This window comes from Lissotriton helveticus, chromosome 1_2 (genome assembly GCF_964261635.1).
Source record: "Lissotriton helveticus chromosome 1_2, aLisHel1.1, whole genome shotgun sequence".
Classification (NCBI taxonomy): domain Eukaryota; kingdom Metazoa; phylum Chordata; class Amphibia; order Caudata; family Salamandridae; genus Lissotriton; species Lissotriton helveticus.
The window spans coordinates 328,206,938-328,231,394 of NC_136058.1; the positions used below are offsets into that span (position 1 = coordinate 328,206,938).

The following is a 24,457-nucleotide window of genomic DNA, read 5'->3' on the forward strand; positions in this document are numbered from 1 at the left end:
GACCTGGGTGTTTAACCCCTTTCATGCTGGTGACGAACCCCAGCCGTCACGCTCCACGGTGCTCGTGTGCGGATGACGGCTGGGGTTCGTCACGGCCCCACCCTGTTCGTTCGGCGGCCGCACACGGGGGGAATCGCGGCCGCACGGAAGGGGTTAAGGTGAAGGTATTATCAAAAATTACGCCAAGGTTTTTCATGGAGGCAACTGGTGTACGTAAAGGAGCACACAATTATGGCCACTAAATTGCTGAGAACACCGAATGCGGTGCCCCTAAAAAACAAAATCTCCATCTTTTCTCCATTAAATTTCAGACAGTTCTTCTTCATCCAGATGCTGATACCTGTCATACAGAGTTTGAATTTCTCTACAACTGACAACATGTCAGATATCGAACCAATGATTTGGGTGTTGACCGCATAGGAAAACACCCAAAACCTGAATGACCGCACCAGTTTTGTCAGAGTGGTGACATTAAGGTTAACCCCTTCGGCGCTAATGACGAGCTCAGCTCTTCATCAGTTGCGCCGCTCGCACGCTGATGACGAGCTGAGCTCGTCATGTAACGCAGCTTTTTGAAAAAAGCCGCGTAGCGCGAAAATCGCCGCAGCGCGCATGCGTTTAAGCAGAGTGGGGCTGAGGGCGGACCATTGCGGAACCCCATAAGGGAGCAGGAACGGTAGGCAAAGCACATTGCACAGTTTCCAAGTTATACCGGTTCACAGCTATGCAAATAACACATTTGAGCTATTTCCACAGCCGATTTGTGGCAGGTTGGAGCTGGTGAAAATCGTCCAAACAGAACCCTCGTCAATTGTACTTGCTCTGCAAACCTCTGTTGGTGCAAATGGGAGCAAGAGCACAACTGAGGATTAGCTCAGAGATTGGAAATGGAGCTACAGTCTGCTCATCAGTGTGGCCATATTCTATAAATGCGGAACGCAGTGAAAGCAGCACCATGATGTAGTGTTTTCTGGAAAGCTATTCGTACCATTATACATCAGGAGTAAACTAAACAGGACTAAAGATCGCCAATGGCAATGTGGGTTAATTGAAGAGCCAGGTCTTCAGATTCTTTCAGAACTCAACAAGTGAGGAGGAGGCTTGGATGCGTAACTGCAGGCCATTCAATGCTTTAGGAGCGATGTAGGAGAAGGATCGACCACCGGATCAGGTTCTGCGTGTGTGGTTATGTGATATCCCTAAGGGGACCCTCTGGGAGTTGTGTGCTGACGCCTACCTGGCTTTTTTAATCCTCTCCGGATTCACGGTGAGTCCTTGCACCACAGGATCACCACAGCGCCTCGCCGGACCCGCTTCGCGAGTCCCGCAGCGACTTTGCCTGCTGAAGCTGCTGGCTAACTGGGAGGCTCTGAGAGAGGAGCGCGGGGCAGGTGATAGCGTCAGCGGGGCTGCGAGCACTTTGGCAGGGACTCCAGTGTCCAGGAGTCCCTGCGCGCCCGATTGAAGACACCTGGGCTGCTCTCCCCGCTGGCCACGCCCCCGCCGACGGAGTAAAAGCGGACCTCGCCTCCAGCCCACCGGGACCCTCTGGGAGTTGTGTGCTGACGCCTACCTGGCTTTTTTAATCCTCTCCGGATTCACGGCGAGTCCTTGCACCACAGGATCACCACAGTGCCTCGCCGGACCCGCTTCGCGGGTCCCGCAGCGACTTTGCCAGCTGAAGCTGCTGGCTAACTGGGAGGCTCTGAGAGAGGAGCGCGGGGCAGGTGATAGCGTCAGCGGGGCTGCGAGCACTTTAGCAGGGACTCCAGTGTCCAGGAGTCCCTGCGCGCCCGATTGAAGACACCTGGGCTGCTCTCCCCGCTGGCCACGCCCCCGCCGACGGAGTAAAAGCGGACCTCGCCTCCAGCCCACCGGGACCCTCTGGGAGTTGTGTGCTGACGCCTACCTGGCTTTTTTAATCCTCTCCGGATTCACGGCGAGTCCTTGCACCACAGGATCACCACAGCGCCTCGCCGGACCCGCTTCGCGGGTCCCGCAGCGACTTTGCCAGCTGAAGCTGCTGGCTAACTGGGAGGCTCTGAGAGAGGAGCGCGGGGCAGGTGATAGCGTCAGCGGGGCTGCGAGCACTTTGGCAGGGACTCCAGTGTCCAGGAGTCCCTGCGCGCCCGATTGAAGACACCTGGGCTGCTCTCCCCGCTGGCCACGCCCACCCGCCTATCAGCCTATGAGGCTGCTATAATTTTGTTTAACGGTGATCAGTGCTACCGCTTCGCGGGAGCGCGCCGGGAGAAGCCCGGGACAAGGGCGGGACCGTCTGTGGCCGTCCGGGACGGAGGAGGACGGGACGGGACACCCCTCTTTCACCTTCGATAGCTACCCCGGCTGACGGGAAGGTAGGACACTTTCACCATGACTTCCATATGTGACAAATCGTCTTCAGCGGGGAGTAGCAGTAAAGGAACATTAGAGGGCTATTTTATGAGAACATCCACGGAGTTGGACAAGGATATAGAGATGGCTGAGCGTAGGTCTGAGCGACGTCGCTCCATCGAAACATTGAAAACTAGATCCCTGTTGGAACTGATGCCTAATTCCACTCTGCAGGATTCTGCCTCTGGCCCCTCTAGTGAGGACCCACTGTCCCTGGACACATTTCCATTACTCTTAAGAGACATTTCTCCCAACCCTGTCGTTGTGAATACCACTCTTACACCTATTACGGGGCTCCAAAGTATTTCCAAACCAGGTCCAAATGTATCTAACATGCCTTTACTTTCAGCCAGGGAGCTATCTAAAAAGAAGGGCAAGTTGCCCAATGTGCCTAAAGTTCATGGTCCCCCTCCGGCTAAACGGAGAAGGGGGGGGGACCTCAGAGAAGCAAGCTTAGCCACTTAGAGTTTGGTAAATCATTAAAATCTAATGTTTCAGTTGGATCCAAGCCTAAGGCCAAAGATAGCCCTGTGGTAGTTTCTCCTGCCCTTGTGGTGCTGGCATCACCGACCACAGAGGTCCTAGACATATCAGTATCAAAGTCCGCTAATGATCTAGTATGTGAAATGAGGTCACCCCTCCCCTCTCAAGAGAAAGATTTAATGCCCATTGTATCATGTGAACCATTCGAGCACCTTCTTAGATCCTTTATGCATCCAATTCTGGACATTCTGAAGAGGGTGGAACAAAGGCTAGGGAACCTTGAGTCTTTGTTTGCTGACAAAGTAGAGGTAGGGCCTATACAGATTAGTGCTAAGACAGCCCCTCCATCGAAGGTCTTAGTTCAGGCCCAACCAACCCCAGTCCAGCCCCCGGCTGTCACTAAGGGCCCTGCCAAGGGCACTACCGGAGTTAACAATCTCCCAGTTCACATTCACTCGGGAGTACCAGCTACCCAGCAAGCCGTCCAACAGGTTCCGTTGGTGACAGCAGAAACATCAGCTGTATTGGTGGCTAGAGAACCTGTGAGGGGTGGGGATAGTCTGTTATTTCCTAACCGACATGCGGGACGGGGCAGGCCGAGTCGACCTATTAAAGATAAAACGCAGGGCCCCAATGTTGAGTTGCCCCCCGATTCTGTGCCCTTTGTGGTCGTGCTTACTGGTGTCCCAACCCTAGAGGATGGAAAAAGGGAGGGATATTCCCAACTAAAAAACAAAACACTGCATTGGCTGGGACTAAATAGACCACTCCCATACTACGTCAATGGAGAGATCGTTCACGTTAGGCGTATCTCTTGGCTTGGTAGTAGGGAAAAAAACCTAAAGGGAGATCTCATAGTTATAAACTTTAGAGATCCTGAGGCAGTCAGATTCATATTGAATGGGTCCTCGGGGAACTCGAGCAGTGCCATAGTTCCACATGACTTAACCTTCTTTTATCCAAGATCACTTGTGTGCCCCCCTTTTTTTCCCGGAGGCTTAGCAGATACACAACACAATATGTACATGCCATCCATTAACAGTTACATGGGATAGGCCATTAGACCCTTGCCCACCAGGATAGACCTTGGGTGGAATACAGTGCCTGCAAGAAACTATGGTATGCCACCAGGGAGGTTGGAACAAGTGCATGGGGACAGGAGAATGGACCATCTGATTCCTTTCACCCCGCTAGAAACATCCAACAGATTCAATATCTTCTCCTGTTTTGATGGGTGTGATTGACAGCTGGGGGAACCTGTTGATAGTCCATCGGGTACGTTTACCCCCAGATCAAACCCATTATCAGAAATAGTATATGACTGGCCCTTATCTGGCTTTCCTACTGACTCCATACCTGTTCTCCCTTCTGTTGATTGTTGCTTATTTGCCGAGGGAGCCGAACAGGGGCTATTTGTGGGTTTAAACGATCACAAAGCCATCCCTGGTGATTTACTTCCTCCAGTCCCGCCTGGAAGCTTACTACTTACTTGCCCTGATGCCAGCCTCACTCCTTGTATACCACATTTTGCCACTGCTGGTCCGGCAGGAGTGGGGCTGGAGGTATCCAACTTGTGTTTGTCAAAGCTACGGATAAGTTCTTGGAACATTGCAGGTCTCGAATCAAAGCTAGACTTGTCGGATTGGGGGACCTTTATTGACCTCTCTGATATTTGGACCTTTCAGGAAACTTGGGCTCTTGGGCCAATTTTTCGTGCTGGGTACCTGAATTATTTTAGACCCGCTACGAAGGGTGCAAGGGGTAGACCAGTGGGTGGCCTAGCTATCTGGGTGCGCCAACACGCAGGTGTAATGGTGGAGGAGTTCCCATTGGTCAATCCCGACATGTTGGCCATACGGGTAACCTCGTCTTCTGGATTAAATATGGTAATTGTAAATATTTATATGCGGGGTGTCCAAGGGGGAAAATGCTCCCCTGTTGCTTTGGTGTTGGACGGATTCCTAAGCTCACTACCGGTGAACACAAATAGGGTGGTACTGGGTGATTTCAATACCTGTTTTGAACCCATGGGGTTGGACGATGGTTTGCTTACCGAGGACGAGGACTCCCTGTGGGGTATCCCTGGTCTGGAATTGCATCCAATTAAGAAATGGTCTCAATCAGCCATTTTTCTAAAGGGTCTTTGTTTGAACCAGGGAATGCGTGCAGTCAATGGGCGTCTGAAGTCTGATAGGATGGGGGCAATGACTTTTGATAATGGCAGATCCGGCTCGCGCATTGATTATATCCTGGTGAATGTGGAAATGTGGCCCAGTTTGCTGGATATGGTGGTTGTTAATAGAGCTGAAAGTGACCACAACCCATTGGTTCTATCAATTGAAGTAGGTGCCTTTGCAGCCCCTTTGGCGGCAGAGGCGTTCCTGCCACAGGTTGTAATAAACAACAATGGAAGAAGGGTTAGTTGGCCCAAAATAGCCTTGGATGAGGAGGTCATGTTAAGGATTAGAAGCATGTTGAGGGATACATTGACCCAAATCAGCGGGCTTACCCAGGAGTCGGCCCTTCTGGATAATATAACATTACTACACAGGGACCTCTTCTTAAATCTTAAAACCTTTTTCATTAAATCCATGGGCCCCAGTAGGAATAAGCAAAAGCCCCTAACTTGGTTTGATAGCGCCTGTAGGGAATCACAAAAGGCGCTACACGTGGCTCTAAGGTCAAGAGACCAGACCCTAATTCGCTGTTGCAGGGCCACCTATAAAGTTGTGCAGGCCGCTGCTAAGAAGAATTGGGATGAGACCCGTTGGAAGGAACTGCTGGAGGCTTGCCAGAGTAATAATATGACCAAATTCTGGCGGCAGCTCAAATGGGGCAACCGCCCACAAGATAGATCCCCTGCAAATAGTGTTGAGCCAAGGAAATGGGTTGAGTATTATGGGAACCAATTCAAAGCGAATGGTCCCAGCCCCGCCTATCCGATGCACATCACCACCAATGAAACCTTGGTTTTTACGCCTACCGAAGTGAGGGCGGTGCTAAGGGTTATCCCGGGAGGCAAAGCGCCAGGTCCTGACTGCATACCAGCTGACATGTTTAAGCAGGAACAGGACCTCTGGGTCCCATATATTGTTCACTTGGCGAATGCACTGGCAAGGGGTGCGAAAGTCCCCGAATCATGGCTTGGGGCGGAGATCCTTCCCATTCATAAGAAGGGGGACCGCTCAGTAACGGCCAATTACCGACCCATAAGTCTCATCGATGCAGTACAATAAATTGTGGCCCGCCTTCTTTTGGCCAGGATCCAGACTTGGATTTCCGACCATGATGTCTTAAGCCCTCTTCAGGCGGGTTTTCGGCAACATATGGGGACCCTGGAGCAAGTTTTTAGATTTATGTTATTATATTGGAAGGTGGTCCTTCTTGGGGAGGCCTGTTGTTTGCGGCATTTGTGGACCTCAGGTCAGCCTTCGACCTTGTACCCAGGACTAAGCTATGGGAAGTTCTGCTGGATCTTGGTATGCCCAAAGAGTTGGTGGTGTTGCTGATCAATTTGCATACAAATACTTACGCCAAAGTAAGATGGGGTGGCCCAGGGGAAGTTACTGACAGCTTTATAGTTGCCAAGGGGGTCAGACAAGGGTGTGTGTTGGCCCCGACCCTGTTTTCCTTGTTTATTAATGGGGTGACTAAGTACTTCACAAATTTTCCAACGGACGCGCCCACTCTTGCAGGAAGGAAAATTCCCCTACTCATGTTTGCGGACGACACTCTGATTATTTCGAAAACGAGGCAGGGACTGCAGTCCGCCCTGGCTCGGTTTGAGTGTTTTTGCAGCGATCATGAGTTAGAGGTGAATGTTAATAAGACCAAATTTATGGTTCTGCGAGGCCCCAAGGCTGTGAAGGCCAAGGTGTCAATGTGTGGTGCCATTCTGGATCAAACTGAGGTCTTCACATACTTGGGTGTCAAACTAAGTGAGAATTTGAGCTGGAAACCACAAATGGATCTTATGACCTTGAAACATGGGCAACTTGGGGGAGCCTTATTGAAGGAGTATGCTAAATCCCTCACTAAACCCATGACACCGCTTGTTAAAATTTATGGTTCCAAGGTAATTCCTGCAACTATCTATGGGGCCGAGCTGTGGGGGTATAGTGAACTTTCATCTTTGAGGGTGGCTCAGAATAGGTTCCTGAGAATGGCAACTGGCCTCCCACAATCGACACCCTGTTTACCCCTGCAGTTTGACCTAGGTGTCAAGCCCATTGAGGATGTGGTACGGTTTAGACCACTGGCATTTTGGCGGCGTCTGTGGACTACACCGGAATTATCCTTATTTGTTGAAGCCATTGAAGATGTGAGGGGTCTTGAAGGGTCTCACAGGGTACCTTGGTTTTGCCACCTCAGGACACTCCTGAAAAATTTAAACCTGGAGGCACTATGGGTTGATCCAGCAAGTGCGACTTTTCCTACAAAAAAGGCACTCAAGGATATTTACTGGCACTGGATCACTGAGAGGAGATCTGCTATGTCTAAGGGTCCGACCATGACACTGGAATTTTTGGTTGTAAAAGACGTCCCTAAATATGAAGCCTATTGGGACTTGATCACCAAGCCAAACGATCGCAAATTGTACCACCAACTACGAGTGGGCTCGCTACCCGTGCGGGGGCTAACGCACTCTTGGTCAGCTGGAGGCAGTGATAAGTGTCCTTTCTGTTTAACAGCAGTAGAGAATATCGAACATTTTTTTTTCTGCTGCCCCATGTACTTGCTACCCAGGAAGGTTTGGCTTATACCAGTTTGTCGGTTACTAGGGACTAGATCTGCTGTTGAAGCGTTTAGAATCCTCAAAACTGATACCTCCCCTTCCATTGCTATTGGTGTAGCAAAATTTGTGAGTTGGGCATGGTCAATCCGAACCCGTAACCTTGGCAAATGAACTTTTCATTGTACTGTTTTTAAAGTAAGATGTTCTTATGTAGCAAGGGGTCTTTTCGCCCATCATTGTCTATAAATTTAATACTTTCTTATCATGGTTTTAAATTGTAACGTATTTATTATCTTATATGCAAAATGCTACTTTTATGTATATGTATTTGTCTTTTATGATGTAAATCGAATAAAGACCTCTTGACTGACTGATATCCCTAATGATGACAAGATATGGTCCAGGTGTTGAGTGTCACACAGTCCTCGATTTGAATTCAATGTCGACTTTAGGAGGAAGACCTATGATTGTGTCTAGAGATGTTGGTTCAATTCAAAACGATTCATCCTTGCGAATTTATTAGTTTATTGGAGGCCGCTCTGTGCTTAGAGGAATTTGTTCCTTTAATTTACTCACTGATGGTTGATTTTTTTATCCTTTTTAACAATATTTATATATGAGAAGGGAGCTGGGCAAGTTAGCAGAGTGAGTAAATTTTTATATATTTAAATATATGCAACACATCACAGAGTTCATAGTGCCTGTGCGAGAGGATGTGACATCAACTAAATTCAGAAACAATCAGTTGCACATAAACCAATGAAACATATTAGGCAATCGGGTCAGATTCCCAATATAATAATAATAATAATAAAATGTATAGAGCGCCTGGTTACACTAGTAAACAGTGTGTCCCTGCGCAACCTGTACGTGTGCACTATACTTATCACTGACTTTCCATTGACAAACTGTTAAAGATCCATGCTCGACTGAAGCCCTTGTTTTCGTCTTTTGTATTTGCAATAGTATTTATTTTGAAACATGTATAGCGCACAGCTACCCCCGATGAGGGTGTCCCGGTGCTTTGGACGGTAGGCAGTTGTAAGTATTGCTGAGAGCAATAAGAGGGTTGGTAAACAGCCAGGTATTTAAATTGCGTTGAACTAAACCTTCAGATTCTGTCATAAGAAGGGACAATGGTAAGTTGTTCCAAGATTGAGCAGTAATAACTGCAAAAGCTCTGCCCTCCCATTCTAGATCGACGAAACCGGGGAGTCCGCAAGAGGCGCAGGTGATTCGATCGTTAACCCGCTAGCTCCTCCCCTGCGCGAGACCTGAAGCAGAGAGTATGAATGACATCTGTCTGTTTAATTGTAATGTGTGTTATCTTTCTCAACGCTAAAATCATCAACCATGGGCCCCTTTGTGGGAGCCGCTGGAAATTATGATTCCGGGTGTAATGCGTGTTCATGATGAAATCAGAATTACAACGTGTGCTTAAATTTTACTCACACTCAGCTGTTTATATTTTTCAAGCCTCAGATATACGACCTTGGCCCCTCAATTTTGGAACACACTTCCCCCAAACCTGCGCATGACGGTCTCGTATACCCAATTCAGGAAATTACTCAAAACCTGGCTTTACTTCCACGCATATGACTGATACTCACTCTCTGCTTAGCACGGCGTTCGGTCCTGTTCATAGCGCCAAGAAACCGTCTGGTGAACGTGCGCTCAAGAAATACAGTTTAACATAACAAGTTAGCAAACTGGTAAGGCTCTCAATTTTTCACTCTTTCATTCATCTGCTCACTCATCGATGCTTCTCACTATACCCCATTTCATCCTGTGGTGCTAGGAAGGGGAGGAAGGTAATAAAGAACAAAACCCCCTGGTATCAGAATTTCCTCAGAGGATCTTACCTCCAGGGCGATTGTTAGACCCGGGATCCCTGGTTGGCTGAGGTAGGTACCTTAGGCCAAATAGGGACCCGCGTTTCCACGTCAGGGAAAGGAAGGTCACCTTCTGCGATAGCCCCCGCTACCCCCTTGGTAGCTTGGCACGAGCAGCCAGACTTTTCTTCAAGGCAAATGTGTAAAGTATTTGCAACCACGCTCACAGCAACCCAATGATGACACCACAAATAGATTCCACACAATTTTTATAAAAAAGAGTATACATTTTATATGAAAAGATATACGCTAAGACCATACGCTATGAATCCAACATATGAGTATGTGTAATATTTCTCCTGGCTGGTGGTTAGGCCAGCCAGCCCTCGTAAGTTCTGGCGATATTAATGAGCACTTCTAAACATTCCACTGTAAGTAATCCTAATACCATGTTATGCAGTTCGTAATGCTAGAATCAGGCACTTTTGCAATGTAACAATAATGCAATGCATAACGCAACAATCAGGCACTTTGCAATGTAAAAATAATGCAATGCATAATACAACCTCCAGGTACGTCGTTATGCCGAAATAAGGCAATGCGAATCACACTAATCAGGTAGTTCGTTATGCAGAAATAATGCAATGTGTCATACGACAATTAGGCAGTTAGTTATATAGAAATAATGCCATGTGTCATACACTAATCAGGTAGTTCGTTATGCAGGAATAATGCAATGCGTAATACACTAATCAGGTACTCCGTTATGCAGAAATGATGCAATGTGTAATACGACAATCAGGTACTCCGTTATGCAGAAATAGGATAATGCGTAATACACTCCAGCACCGATCACGGTGCCTTAGGCGGTCTTTCCAACACTCCTTCTGACTCGAAGTCAGCCTCTGTCAACAGCTGCCCCCAACACGGGTATGAGGTGACAAAAAGTGCAGCTCCGCACTCAGGCCCTGGTACTGTCACTACCTTTGCAATACAGGCTGCGATGTGAGCCGAAGCAGAGGCTCGCGCTGCCGGAATGAGACAGAGGCCGAGAGTGTGTCCCTCCGAGCCCGCTCCCCGCCCCAGGAGTCGACACATGTTACCTGGGGGTGCGAACTCACGCTCCTCTCCTCATCCAGCGACTTGGGCCTCCGATGCAATCTTTCTGAATTGGTAACAGTGGGCTCGGGCCGGCGGCTCAGCTCCTCCGGGGCTGCCAGTCCGGGCCGCTACTGTTACGAAGAGCTCAGGCTGACACAGGGCACATGCACACAGTGTCGCTGAGACTCCCTTGAGTTTCGGTTGCACGATCACTGGGAAATCCTCATGAAGGTCTCAGGCTGCACCAAGCACACGCACACAGGGTCGCTGAGACTCACTTGGACTTCGGTTGTGCATGATTACAAGGCAATCCTCACGAAGTTCTCACGCAGCACAAAGCACACGCACACAGCGCCGATGAGACTCACTTGGATTCCGGGTGTGCATGATAACAATGCAATCCTCACGAAGGTCTCACACTGCACAAAGCACACGCACACAGCGTCGATGAGACTCACTTGGATTCTGGTGCACACGATAACTGGACGATCCTCACAAAGGGTTCAGGCTGCAAAAAGCACATGCCCACAGCATTGCGAATCCTCGCTTGGACTCCAGGTGCCCCTTATCACAGGGCACTGCTTACGAGGGTCTCAGGCTGCAACAAGCCACTGAGACTCTCCTGGAAACTTTTGTGTCCCTAAGTTTCCGCAACAGGGAGCCAGCTCACTTTGGGCCCTTGGGAATAAATGACTTCAGGACACAACACAGCAAAGTCCTTTCAAGCAGGGGGACACTTCACACAGCAAAGTCCCTTTAGCCTTTCCTTGGCTAAAACAGCAAACTGCAGGCCAGCCCCAGAACACACAGCAAGGGTCAGTACTTTCCTTCAGTCTCTTCAGTTGTTTCTTCCTTGGCAAAGGTTTGTCTTGAGCATGAAGTAGCTCCAGTCTTGTTATATTTTGATCAAGCCATTCTCCAAAGTTCAGGGGCTTCAGCTCTCATAGTTATACCTCTCAATGGCTTTGAAGTATTTGTGTTCAGTGGGCCAGTACTGGGTGCCTCCCTGCCAGTGACACCTTCTTCCTTGAATTAGTGGGCGTCTTGATTCTTAATTACTCAGCAGGAGATGGGACAATTATAGACGCAACCCAGGGCTCTTCACCTCTAGGGGCTACTCCTCCCTCTCCACTCCAGATGCAGGTCAGCCTATTGCTGTCTCACCTCCTCCCTGGGTCAAGACATTCCCCAGATCCTATTGCTTTCAAATCCAGACAGTCAAACCGCAACCAGGCATAGACACACAGAAATGTTAGAGCACAAAGATCCAGCAACTTCTAAAAGAGTGGCTTCTGAACACACAATGCAAAAACCACATTCATAAAAAGATGTGTTATTACATTGTGAGTTCAGGCATACTAAACTTCACCTCTCCCTCTCAAGCCTTAGGGAAGATAGGCTGGAAAACATATTGCACAGCCTTCCTATCCTATCCTATGGGCAAGATGGCCTTTCAACACTGAAAAACGAATTGGAGATTATTTCACTGTCAGGACATGGTACACACCTTAGTACATGTCCTACCTTTCACATGCACTGCACCCTGCCCAGGGGGTACCCTGGTCCTACCATAGGGGTGTCTGATGTGCATAGAAAGGGAAGGGTAAGGTCTGGCAAGCGAGTGTACTTGTCAGAACAGCATGGCAGTTTAACAAACTGTGCACAGGCACTGCAATGGAAGGCCTCAGTTCCCTTTTTAAGGCTACTTGTGTGGGTGGCACAATTAGTGCTGCAGGCCGACTAGTAGCATTTGCATTACCAGCCCTGGCACACATAGTGTACTTTACTAGGGACTTTACTAGTAAGGCAAACATACTAATCATGGACAACCAATTACCATTACACTTTATACAGGGAACACTTGCACTTTGACACTGTTTAGCAGTGGCAAAGTGTCCAAAGCATGTTTTATGTGTTAAGCTGGCAAAACAAAATCTATCACAGCACCTGAAACAGAGGAGGTAGAGGCAAAAAAAGTCAGGGGTAATCACGCCAAGAAATGTCAGGTCTAACAGTAATGCACTGAGAAAGATAAGGAATCAATAAAGTCAAGAACATAAGTCAGCTTTTTTTATTAACAAAAGTGCGTCTACATTCATTGGCAAACTTGTGTGTGGGGTTGTTTTGATGGATGAGTGGGTAAATGTGTGAATAGGCCAATGGGTAACTTAATTGATGGATGAGTGAGTACACTGATGGATGCATGAATGATCACTTAAGTGATAAGATTGACAAACGAAGACGTGAAAATATTGGTGAATGAATGGATGGATGAAAGGTTGAATACATGGAATGATTAATGGGAGAATAAATGGATGGATGAATTATTTGTGAATTACTGAGTTCATGGATCAATGACTCTGAATGGATGAGAAAGCAGATGAATGAATGGGTGAGCAAGTGCAGGTGTGCACAGATACTGCATAGTGTAATTAACACCAGTGAATAGACTGTCTCTGTGATCACCCCTTATAGTATAGTAACATTTATTTATTTATTTATTTATTGATTTGTTGGATTTGTAACGCGCGTAGCTGCCCCAGCGACGGGGCGTCCCAGTGCAACCACAGACTCCAAGACAAGAAACAGAAAAAAAGACAGGTTACACAGGGAAAAGCCAGGTCTTTATGGCTTTCCAGAAAACGAGATGGTTCTGGATGACTCTGATAGAAACAGGGAGCGCATTTCAAAGTTGCGCGGTCAGACTGCGAAAGGAGCGGCCACCCGCTCTGGCTCTCGAGACACACGGGGTACAGACCAGCCCTGAGTCGGCAGATCTCAAAGGACACCGCGGCACGTAGAACTCTAACAGACCGGCTGGTCCCCAAGGGTGCCTGAAGCGTCAGAATCCTATGCGCCGTACAGAGCGACTTGAATTGAATGCGCTTCTCGACAGGCAACCAATGAAGTTTGCGAAGCACATGAGAAACTGAGCAAGATTTCGGGAGAGCAACCAGAATGAGGGCAGCTGCATTCTGTACTCTCTGTAGACGCTTAACACTGGCCTTGTTGGCACCCAAATAGAGGCAGTTGCCATAATCCAGTCTGGATAGAATTGTAGCAAGGACAATAGTTTGGCGTACTTTTGGAGGAAAGTACCCCAACAACGGCTTCAGGCCTCGCAGAAGCCCGAAATACGCCCCAGCCACTACCTTCGATTGGGCGTCAAACGCCAGGTCACTGTCAAACCGCACGCCTAGGTTTTTCACAGTCTCCTTGGGGAGGGGGGCAGGTTTCAGGCGATTCGGCCAATATTGCTCAGACCACAGCCCCTGATCCTTCCCGAACAGTAAGATCTCTGACTTACTGGTGTTCAGCTGCAGGCAGTTTAACGCCATCCAGTCCGCAATCGCTGAGAGATCCTCTTTAAACTTGGCCAGATTGGTGCACCTATTTTTGGAGAAAGCGATCACCACCTGGGTGTCGTCAGCATACAACACCAGTGACAAGCCCCTTCCCTTCGCTAGCACGGCCAAAGCCCGGAAGTAGATGTTGAACAGTAAGGGACTCAACACGGAGCCCTGTGGCACCCCCTGATGCAAAGCAAACTCCTGAGAGTGGAAAGGAGGCACAGGAACTTGAAATGACCTCCCCCCAAAAAAGACCGGAGCCAATACAGAGAAAAGACCGGAGCCAATACAGAGCTGCATCCCGGATGCCTATTTCCTGAAGGCGTCTTAGAAGAGTCGCATGGGAGACGGTAACAAAAGCGGCACTTAGGTCCAAAAGGACCAGGGCCGCTGAGTCATCGTCATCCAAATTCGCCCGGATGGCCTCCATAACTACCAACAGAGCAGACTCAGTGCTGTGGCGGGCTCGGAAACCGTGCTGAGAAGGATCAAGGATGGCATTCTGATCAATAAACTTAGAGAGAATGGAATTAACGTACGATTCAGCTAGCTTCGGCAGGAAAGACAGTTGGAAAATGGGGCGATAATTGCCTGACTCCATAGGGTCCAAGGAGGGTTTTTTGAGCAACGGGATGACCTTAGCGTGTTTCCACGCCCTCGGTACAGAGGCTGATGCCAACGAAAGATTGACTAGGTCAATATTCAGCGCGGAAAGGCAAGTGTGAAACTGACGGAAATGAGCAGGTGTCAGAGGGTCGGCTGGCGAACCCGATTTGATCTTCAAGCAGAGGGCCTCGAACTCCATCTGTGACAACGGAGGAAAGGATGACAAGGTATTTTTCACGATGGAACACGTAGCCCCCCAAGGCCACCGCCTCAGGGGAAGAAGTCAGAGTGGGTAATCCAAGATAAATCTTTTCGACTTTATTCACGAAGTACCGAGCCAGCTCATTACACTGCTGGTTAGAGGAGATCGTAGAGGTCCCTGTAGTGCCACCGCTCTTCATGCCCTTCAGCATGGTGAAGATCGTCTTGGCGGGATTGGTACTAGCCAGGATTTTATCAGACACATACTCCGCTCGAGCTCGCCGAATGAGCTTCTGGTACTGTTTAATGGCTGCTCGAAATTCACTTTTTGCAGCCCCGTCATGAGACCGTCTCCAAGCACGTTCAAGTTGTTTGCAGCCCTTTTTGGCTGTGATTAACGAGTCATTAAACCAGGGGTTAGACGGCCTACGCGTTTCCCCCCCAGTTTAGCCGGGATGCAACTATCCAAGCCTAGAGTTACCCACTCATTAAAGCAGGAGTTTGCCGCCTCCACATCTGGTGGCAGCTTGGGCCTATGACTAGACAACCATGCTGAAAGAAAGCCTATCTCTAACTTATGCCAAGGGTGTTTTAAGACTGGAGCAGGACGGATCAGGTCAACTTTCCCCAGCAGCCGCAGCGAGAATGAGACCAAGAAATGGTCGGTCCAAGCCTGCGGGACCAGCGGCAAGATCGTAAGGGAACTTAAATTGGAGAATATGGGATCAAGCAGGTGGCCGGCCACATGCGTACCTACCCGGACCTGCTGGGTCAACTGATTGGCCTCTAGATCAACCAGGAAGCTGGAAATCTCTGCCTTCCCACAATTCTCAAGATGGAGGTTAAGGTCCCCCAAAATTGTGAAATTAGCTGCCCTGCACGCATGTTGCGCGACTTTACTCAACAAATCTTCCCTGAAAGAACTAGGGGGGCCCGGAGGACGGTAAATGAGAAGGCTGGTCACAGTAAGATTGAAATTCAGGGTGATTTTGAACAATGCACTTTCACACCCTGCAATTGTCTCCTTGCTAAGGGAGCAGTTGTAGACATCCTTGGCAATAATTGCAATGCCGCCCCCTCTGCCAACCCCTCTACAAATGGTGTACATCCCGTAGCCTGAGGGAAGTACCAGCCGTGGCTCTGCCACCGAGTCCAGAGTCAGCCAGGTCTCTATCAGGAATAGAACATCCGGAGCCTCCTCTATTAGGAGGTCGAAGACCTCAGCATGGTGTTTCACAAGTGACCTGCAATTGAGGCTAAAAAACTTGAGGTCAGTACAGTCTATGGAACGTCAGATCACATCCTTGGATAGAAGATGAAAAACACAGCACTTAAATTGAAAGCGCCATTCTGCGGGGCCCAAGCTGGGCAGGAACACTTAATTTCCAAATTCAGTAGCTCATCACGCGTATACGTGATGGGAGCGGTCGTCAAATGAGCAGGGGTACTGGCAACGGCCCGGACGGGCGCAGACGTGCTTGCCTTTGGCGCGCCAGCGGCGTGCCCGTTGTGCGGTCGCATCTGTGCCGACATTTTAAGCGTCAGCGAAAAAACAGCCGCTGACCTGTGCACCTCCCAAGATGGCGGTCTCACTCCGACCGTCCCAGGAGAGATGCCACCTATCCAGCCACCACACAGCCCTTCGGAGCCCTCCCCGCAGCAACCAAGAACACAGCAGCCGTGGGGGCTTGCAAAAAGGTAAATGCTGCGCACGATTTTTAAAGGTTTAAAAGCAGGATGCACATTTTTACTAAACAACATAAAATAGTAAGAGCAACACAAAAAAAACATCTAACTCCCGGCTCAAGCCTCAGGAATCTGGGGTGCAGCATGCACAGAGTCACTTGCTGTTTGCTGGCCGGAGGCGGGAGAGCCCTCTGTGTGCTGTTTGTTTTAAAGACTGCTCCCTCTTTCTTTCCTGAAGACCTCGCGGTACCCGCTGCGCGGGTCCCGCTTCGCCCGTGTGCCTGGGCAGCTGCTTCGCTTTCCGGTTTGCCATCTCCTGGATTGAAGGCGGACAACAGGGCTGCGAGCGCCAGGTGAGGTACAGGGACTCCATTGCCCAGGAGTCCCTGCGCTGTCATCACCTGCACCTGGTCGCTCTCCCTGTTTGTCCCGCCCCTGAGCACCTCCTCTCCATAACAGGAGTGGGAAGAGCCGCTGCGCGGGAGCGCGCGGGAGCGCGCCCGGGAGAAGCCCGGGACAAGGGCGGGACCGTCTGTGGCCGTCAGGGGCCGAAGGAGGCCGGGCTGGGCCCACTCTCTTGGATTTCTTGGTTCGGGACTATTACCTTTTAGTTTATTTATTGACTCAGACCCCCCGGCAGAGTGGAACTCACTACGAACACCATGCCATCCCCGGTAAGAGAGAGCACCCCATCGAAACCAGTTGTAGCCAAAAACCGGACTCTCGAAAAATACTTTACCCGGCAAGCAGGGGAGGGGGATAAAGAGTGTAACCTGTCTAGGTTAAGGGCCGAACGGAGACGCTCAATTGATAATATGAAAAACACCCTCCTGGGAGATCAAGTCCTTACACCCAGGGAAGAGCTGTCTAGAATTGATGATGTCCCATTATTATTGAGGGATTGTACTAATATCTCACCAGGGGCAGTTATAAGTTCAGCGCTAGGCAATAGCCCGAGTCCTATTAGGTCGAGAATTGATTTAGTGTCCCAACTTCCCCCGGCCCCTAAACCGAGGAAAGCTACATCTAAACCGTCTAACATTCAAGCAGTTTTTGGACCCCCCCCCAATAAGCGCAGGAGGAAATCTAAGGGTAACCAAGGGAAGAGTCAACCAAAGGTTTTACACTCGGACTTTGGCAAGTCCCTAAAAACCCCAATGCCGGTAGGAAAACCATCGGTGGTCTTAGACCCAAAACCCATTGTTAAGGATTCAGCTCCTGGTACGATAAAAGACACAGGAGCGGTTATTGCTAACATTCCCTTGTCTGTTGTCCCGCTTGGAAATGTAGAATTCCTGCTAAGGTCCCTGCTATTGCCGATCAGCGAGAGTATTAAAAAGATAGAGATCAGACTAACCATTTTGGAGGCGACATTAGGTAGTCTGAAAACTCAAGCTGGCCGACAGGGAGCGCAATCTGATCCCATTCTCCCTACCGTAGTGCCCCAATTGACGGCAAATAGCGTTGTTACTCCAGTCCCTTCACAAGCCATGAATGTGACTCCCTCACAACAACAACTCCTAAGACTAAAGCCTGTCACATTCAAACCTCCCCCTGCCAATATGCCCACCCAACCGCCAGGACCTGTTCCCCCGGCACAGCCGGTAGGTAATACTATCCCAACCCCATTAATGAAGCTCACCCTGAGACCACGCAGACCTAACTTACCCCCAGAGACTAACGCTTTTACGGTAGTCATGGCGGGTGTCCCCCCACTTGAGGAAGGGGAAAGGGAGGACTTTTGTTCCCTGAAAAGTAGGGTAATCAAGTGGCTAAATATAAACAGACCCCTTCCGACACATTTCAATAGTGAAATAATAATGGTAAGAAGGGTACCATGGGTGGGGAGAACACAAAAATCTATAAAAGGGGATTGTATACTAGTGAGTTTTAGGGATACAGGCACGGTGGAGTTTATATGTCAGGGTAAAAATAGCTCGAGGGAATCTACCATCCAGTCCCTCCATGTGTCGTTCTTTTTCCCAATTAACCCGGGCCCATTTCAGCAACCCCAAACCCATGATACTTGGGAGAGGGTTGGGAGGAGGGGGAGACATCAGGCCTTACACCCCAGACCGATAGTTGGCCGACCGGAACAACCCTTTTATACTCATAACCAGTTCAACTGTTTGTATGGACTAGAGGGGGTCGACTGACATACAGATAATACCTCCCATGGCTGTATTAAAAAGGGCGACCTGGCAGAAACATGGGAGGAGCTAAGTTTAAAGGCTGTACAAATTTCGGCGATTGGCATGGGGGATTTAATGTGTGTTGAACCGGAGGCAACAGTTAAAAACAACATAGGAGGGGTACCTGAACAGGAAATTCAAGGGCAATTGTTGGAATTAAGATCAAGGGATCAGGAGGGAGTGGAACGGAGGGGAGCGGAGGTGAGACTTATCTCATGGAACATAGCTGGCATAGCGGGTAAATTTCACAACAAGGAATGGGCTGAGTACATTAGGAAATTTAATATCATATGTGTACAGGAGACATGGGCAGTGGAGAATAACTATCACTTGCAGGGTTACAAGTGTTTTTTTGTTCCTGCGAGAAAGTCTAGTTCTGGGAGAGCTATGGGTGGCCTGTCTCTCTATGTAGATCTAGATCTTCCAGGCACTTGGTCCTTCCCAGATTGGTCCTCACACGGGATCCAGGCAGTTCGGTTTCATGGAAAGGGGCTACGGTTTTCTGTTTTTAATTTGTATAATACCGAGTCAGCAAATAACCTCATCCCGGTACTGACTGAACTCGTACAAAGGCTGGGACAAGAAATCGCATCTCAGAACAAGGGCCCATCCCATGGGTTGGTGGTGGCGGGGGATTTTAATTGCCATCTCTGTCCTGCATTAGTTAAAGTAAATACAGATTGGGAGCAATGCCCAATTCAGAAGGGGCCTCATTTTTCTCACTCACCTACTGGAGACGCTCTTAGGTCACTCCGGCTGAAGTACGACCTAGAGCATACCATCAATATGATAGGCCCACAGCCGGACGGCACACTCCCACCAACCTTTAAAGGCAGGGGCTGTTCATCTATTATAGATTATATTTTGGTCTCGAGATCCCTGGTCAACAAAGTAATTAGTGCAGGGATAGATTGGAACAGCTTCAGTGATCATAACCCGCTTGTTTTAACGTTCATATATAGGGCGGGACGAGGACCTAATGTCCACCACTTAATAGGGGAGAGGGTCACTGACCAAGGCAGGAGACTGAAGTGGTCTAGAATAGATGGGGCAAAATTTTATAAAAACTTGAGCAACATGGGTCTCCGGGCCATAAATGATTGCTTGGATCTGGAAGTACAGGGCGCAAGATTATTAGAAAAGTTTGAGCACATTGCAAATCTGATAGATGGGCTACTGAGGACCAATGTGCCCATACGTAACCTGGTTAATCCCCGGTGGTTTGACCAGAATTGCTCTAAAGCACTGAGGGAACTGAAATGCTCTCTTAAGTTAAAACCACGGGACCCACAAAAAATCAGGGCAAGCAGAGATAAATATAGAAAAGAGACCAAAAGGAGGAAACTTGCTTTGCAGGCAGATGCCTGGGCAGATCTGAGAGAGGCTGGGGAAAGAAGGGACCTAGCGGGGTTCTGGAGAATCATCAACAATCCGACCTTTTTAGAAAATGATTCTCCAGAAATAGGGACCAATATCCTACCGGAGCAGTGGGTTACCCACTTTAGGAGTCTGTACAACCATGATTCAGGTAACTTTGTAGAACTACCAGCAACTCAAAGCCATGCTCTACCGGCAGTGTTTACTCTTAAAGAGATCACTGTAGGGATGGAAAGCCTAACCAAGAATAAAGCCCCGGGTCCGGATGGAATTCCCCCTGACCTCTTTCTTAGTAATATAGACCTATGGGCCCCCTTGATGACTAGGGTTTTAAATGCCGCCATCTCCTGTGGTCTCCCCCCATCATGGTCCAAAGCGATTATTGTGCCAATTTTTAAAAAGGGCAATAAGGACGAGCCTAGATGTTATCGGCCTATCTCCCTGATCGACGTCTCAGCCAAACTTTTGGGAAGGGCAATTTTGAACAGATTGTCAGAGTGGACCGAAGAGAATAACATCTTTTCTGATACCCAATACGGGTTCAGGGCAGGGAGGTCCACCAGCGATCAATGCCTGAACCTATATATGCTGACTGCCAAATACACTCTGGCCAGTGATGAGCCCATTTACATGGGATTCATGGACCTGGCAGCAGCATTCGATCACGTCAATAGAGGGAAGTTGTGGGACATGATGACAGGTCTGGGGATTGAGAGCGGTCTAATTACCATTTTAAGAGAGCTACACACTGACACCACGGCCACAGTAAGATTTAACAGGGAGGGGGGATTGTCTGAGTCCTTTCCATGCAAAAGTGGAGTCAGACAGGGTTGCATCCTCGCCCCTTTTTTGTTCTCCCTTTATATTAATAATTTAGAACAATTTCTCTTGGGTCTAAAAGCAGATTCTCCAAGGATTGGGTCGCGGCAAATCCCTGTCCTGCTTTATGCAGATGACGCGGTCTTGCTCGCGCGTACACCCCGAAGTTTGCAAATTTTGATAGATGGGTTCGTCAACTTTATGAGTGATTTGGACCTATCTGTCAACTTAAGCAAGTCTTATGTGCTCCTGGCAGGCAAAAAACCCTCCTCTAAATCAGTTTATACAATAGGCACCCACCGCTTAGAGGAGGTTAAAACGTTCTCCTATCTTGGAGTAACCTTTGATGGTCTTCTCCAATTTAAGTCCCTGGTGGAAGAACGCTGCAATAAAATGATTGCCTCCAATGGGGCTATAGCTGGTTATGGCAGGAGGCTGGGCAGGTGGAGCCCGGAACAGATGATGATCCTGTACGACTCTGTAACATGTTCCAAAGTAAGCTATGGGGCAGAAGTCTGGGGCTTTGTGAATACGGCTAGAATTGAACAGGAAGAGAATAGACACATGAAATCTATCCTGAGGGTACCACCCAGTACTGTTGGATATATTGCTCATAGGGAGCTAGGGAGGCCATACCTGGGGGACTCATTAAAATTGAGGCCAATTGTGGCATGGCTAAAAATTTGGGCAAATCCAGACGCATATTTAACCAGAGAAATTCTACTGGATTGCCTGAGTAGGACTCATTGTATGCGCATCCCCTGGCTCAAATATGTGAGAAACACTCTTGAAGAGTTAGGGTTCGGAAATTTTTTCAGGAACCCCACAACCATCTTAGCACAGCACAAGAAACAAGTAGGGGAAATTTTCCTAGAGCGGAAAACCCAATGTCGTGCGGAGGTTGAAGGAGAGAAAAAGTCTGTGAGGGCTTACAACTTGATCAAGAGTGTGGAGGGTATGGAGCCCTATCTGTATCTTGTACATAATGCACAGGACAGATTCCTTATGTGTCGTTTCAGACTGAACTTACTTCCTTTTATGTTGGCCTCTCCACCAGGTTTTACCATGTCTATTGAGCAGAAGGGACCCTGCGGCTGCGACAATCGGTCTCCGCAGGATTCCCTTCATTTTACTTTGCTTTGCCCCTATTTTTCTATGCCCAGGCGCAGATTTTTAGTAGACATACTAAAAAAAGCCAAATTGGAACATGCTATGGATGCTTTAGTTTATTTGCAACAAGCTTCTGATCCGCTAACCTTATGTTGTATTATGAATTTTATTAAGGTGGCGGTTCGTTTAAGGATGACGAAGGGAGAGGAATGAACGACCTGGGATTTTATATTTTAAATTTATGGCCCTGTATGTTGGGATTTTTATTGTATTCATGCACAAGGATCTTGACAAAGATTTAATGCTTCTTTTAGCTGTGTATATATTTGTGTGTTTCTATGGTGTCATGATTTTGATTAAGATTTAATGTTTTTCTCATTTATGTATATATATGTGTGCTTTTATGGTGTTTTCTAAACACCGAATAAAGATTCTTGAAATGAAAAATGAAATGATTCCGTATCGTTTAGTAAGATGCAGTGCAGTGCACAGATTCCTCACACTGCATTACGATGCAGTGCACCCATTTTTCATAGTACAGTAATATGGAGTACAGTCCACTGGTTCCTCATAGTGCAGTAAGAGGCATTGCAGTGTGCACAGATTTCTCATAGTGCAGTAAGACGCAGTGCAACGTGAGCAGATTTCTTATAGTGCAGTAAGACGCAGTGCAGCGTGAACAGATTTCTGCTAGTGCAGTAAAAGGCAGGGCAATTCACAGATTTCTTACAGTGCAGTAAGACGCAATGCAGTGATGCAGATTCCTAACAGTGCACTAAGACGTAGAGCAGTTTGCAGTGATTTCTCATTGTGCAGTACGATGCAGTGAAGCGTACACAGATTCCTCACTGTGCAGTATTATGCAGCACAGCATGCAGATTTCCCACAGCATGGTAAAATTCAGTGCGCACAGATTCCTCATAGTGCAGTATGATACAGTGCAGTGCACAGATTCCTCAAAGTGAAGTATAATACAGTGCATTGCACATAGATTGCTCATAGTGCAGAAAGATGCAGTGCACAGATTCCTCATAGTGCAGCAGGATACAGTGCAGCATGCACGGATCCCTCACAGTGTAGTAAGATGCAGTGTGAACAGGTTCCTCATAGTGCAGTACAATGCAGTGGAGCGTACACAGATTTATCATAGTGCAGTAATATGCAGCGCCGCATGCAGATTTCCCAAAGTGCATTAAAATGCAGTGCAGTGTGCACAGATGTCTCATAGTGAAATATAATACAGTGCAGTGCACAGATTCCTCACAATTCAGTGCACATAGATTCCCCATAGTGCGGTAAGATGCAATGCAGAGCAGATTCCTCACAAAGCAGTAAGATGCAGTGTGCACAGATTCCTCATAGTGCCTTAAAAAGCAGTGCAGTACACAGATCCCCTCTTTAACACACATAATGACCACAAACATCCCCAGGGCCGGAAGGAAAGCAGATCCCCCCTCCCCCCCCCCCTTCTTTGCTGACAATCACCTACCTGAGCAAAATCATGTGCAGGCAATTGCAGGTTCTCTCCTCCTCCTGGGGCTTGGGTGGGGCAGGTGCAGATTTGTGGTTGAGGGGTGGGGGGGAGTTTGAGGTTGAAGATAACTGCACAGACGTGTCGTCCTTCCTCCTCTGCAGCAGGCTGTGCAGGGAGTGAGAGGCCGGAAGTGATGTCAGCATCTGCTGCTGGTGCTGTCTCTGCCACCGCTGACCCGGAGAAGAAAACCCTTTCCATTTTCAGACAATGTGTTCAGTGGATTTCATCACAAGGCGAGGAGCGCTCTCTGGTGGCCGCTGCCGGAACTGCCGTCTCCTGGCTTTAGGAGGGAATGAAAATGACGGCTTGCATTTCATTAAATATATTAAAATACAGATAACTGCTGCAATTGAACGACACTTTTTTCTAATTTTCATGTTCATGTCGGATATTCTTCATATTTAATACGGCTGCGTATCCTCAAACAACAGTTTGGACCAAAATGAGTTTTGCATTTGGGTTTAAGGGCATTATTTGCCTTTTAAAATATTACACCAGAGACTCCTGTTTTCCAATCTTTGAAACCGGAGACTTTATGTTTATTTACAGCTTTGTTATACATGTGTCAGTAAGACAAAGGAAACCCAAAGATAATAATGAAGCAGGTGCGTATATATTTATAAAGTAACAAGGGTCCCTTATGGAAAGAGTATCAATCAAATATACATAGAAATTCAATGAGGCCTATGTATTTGATCCAAATAGATTATTCATATATTTATTCAATACAAATAGAAAAAAATGTAGGAAAATAAACACACAGAAGTCACATAGACCTTATTAGCTCAGGCATATTAGTGTAATAAAATAGAACACAATGGTTTAATCACAATCTGTCACTATTAATGCTCCTGTATGCAACAATGAATAAATAGAACAATTGAGTCTACGTACCATTGTCAACGGTCAACGACGTTTCGATCCTTAGTAAAATGTTAGGATCATCTTCAGGACATACAAAGTTATACCCAAGAATGGTGCTGCAACATATGTAACCCAGAGCCAAGGGCAATTGAGGGAGAATTCATATCCACATA

At 48.0% G+C, this 24,457-nt stretch overlaps 1 protein-coding gene across 1 annotated transcript in view; it reads right to left on the reverse strand.

Annotated features, from left to right (window-relative positions):
- LOC144802820 (uncharacterized) overlaps positions 1-23,531 on the reverse strand; it is a 128,378-nt gene extending 104,847 nt beyond the window's left edge. Inside the window, exon 1 of the mRNA XM_078671830.1 lies at positions 23,376-23,531. The gene's annotated coding sequence lies outside the window, so the exon portion shown is untranslated. The remainder of the gene's footprint in view (positions 1-23,375) is intronic.
- Between the last annotated feature and the right edge of the window lie 926 nt (positions 23,532-24,457).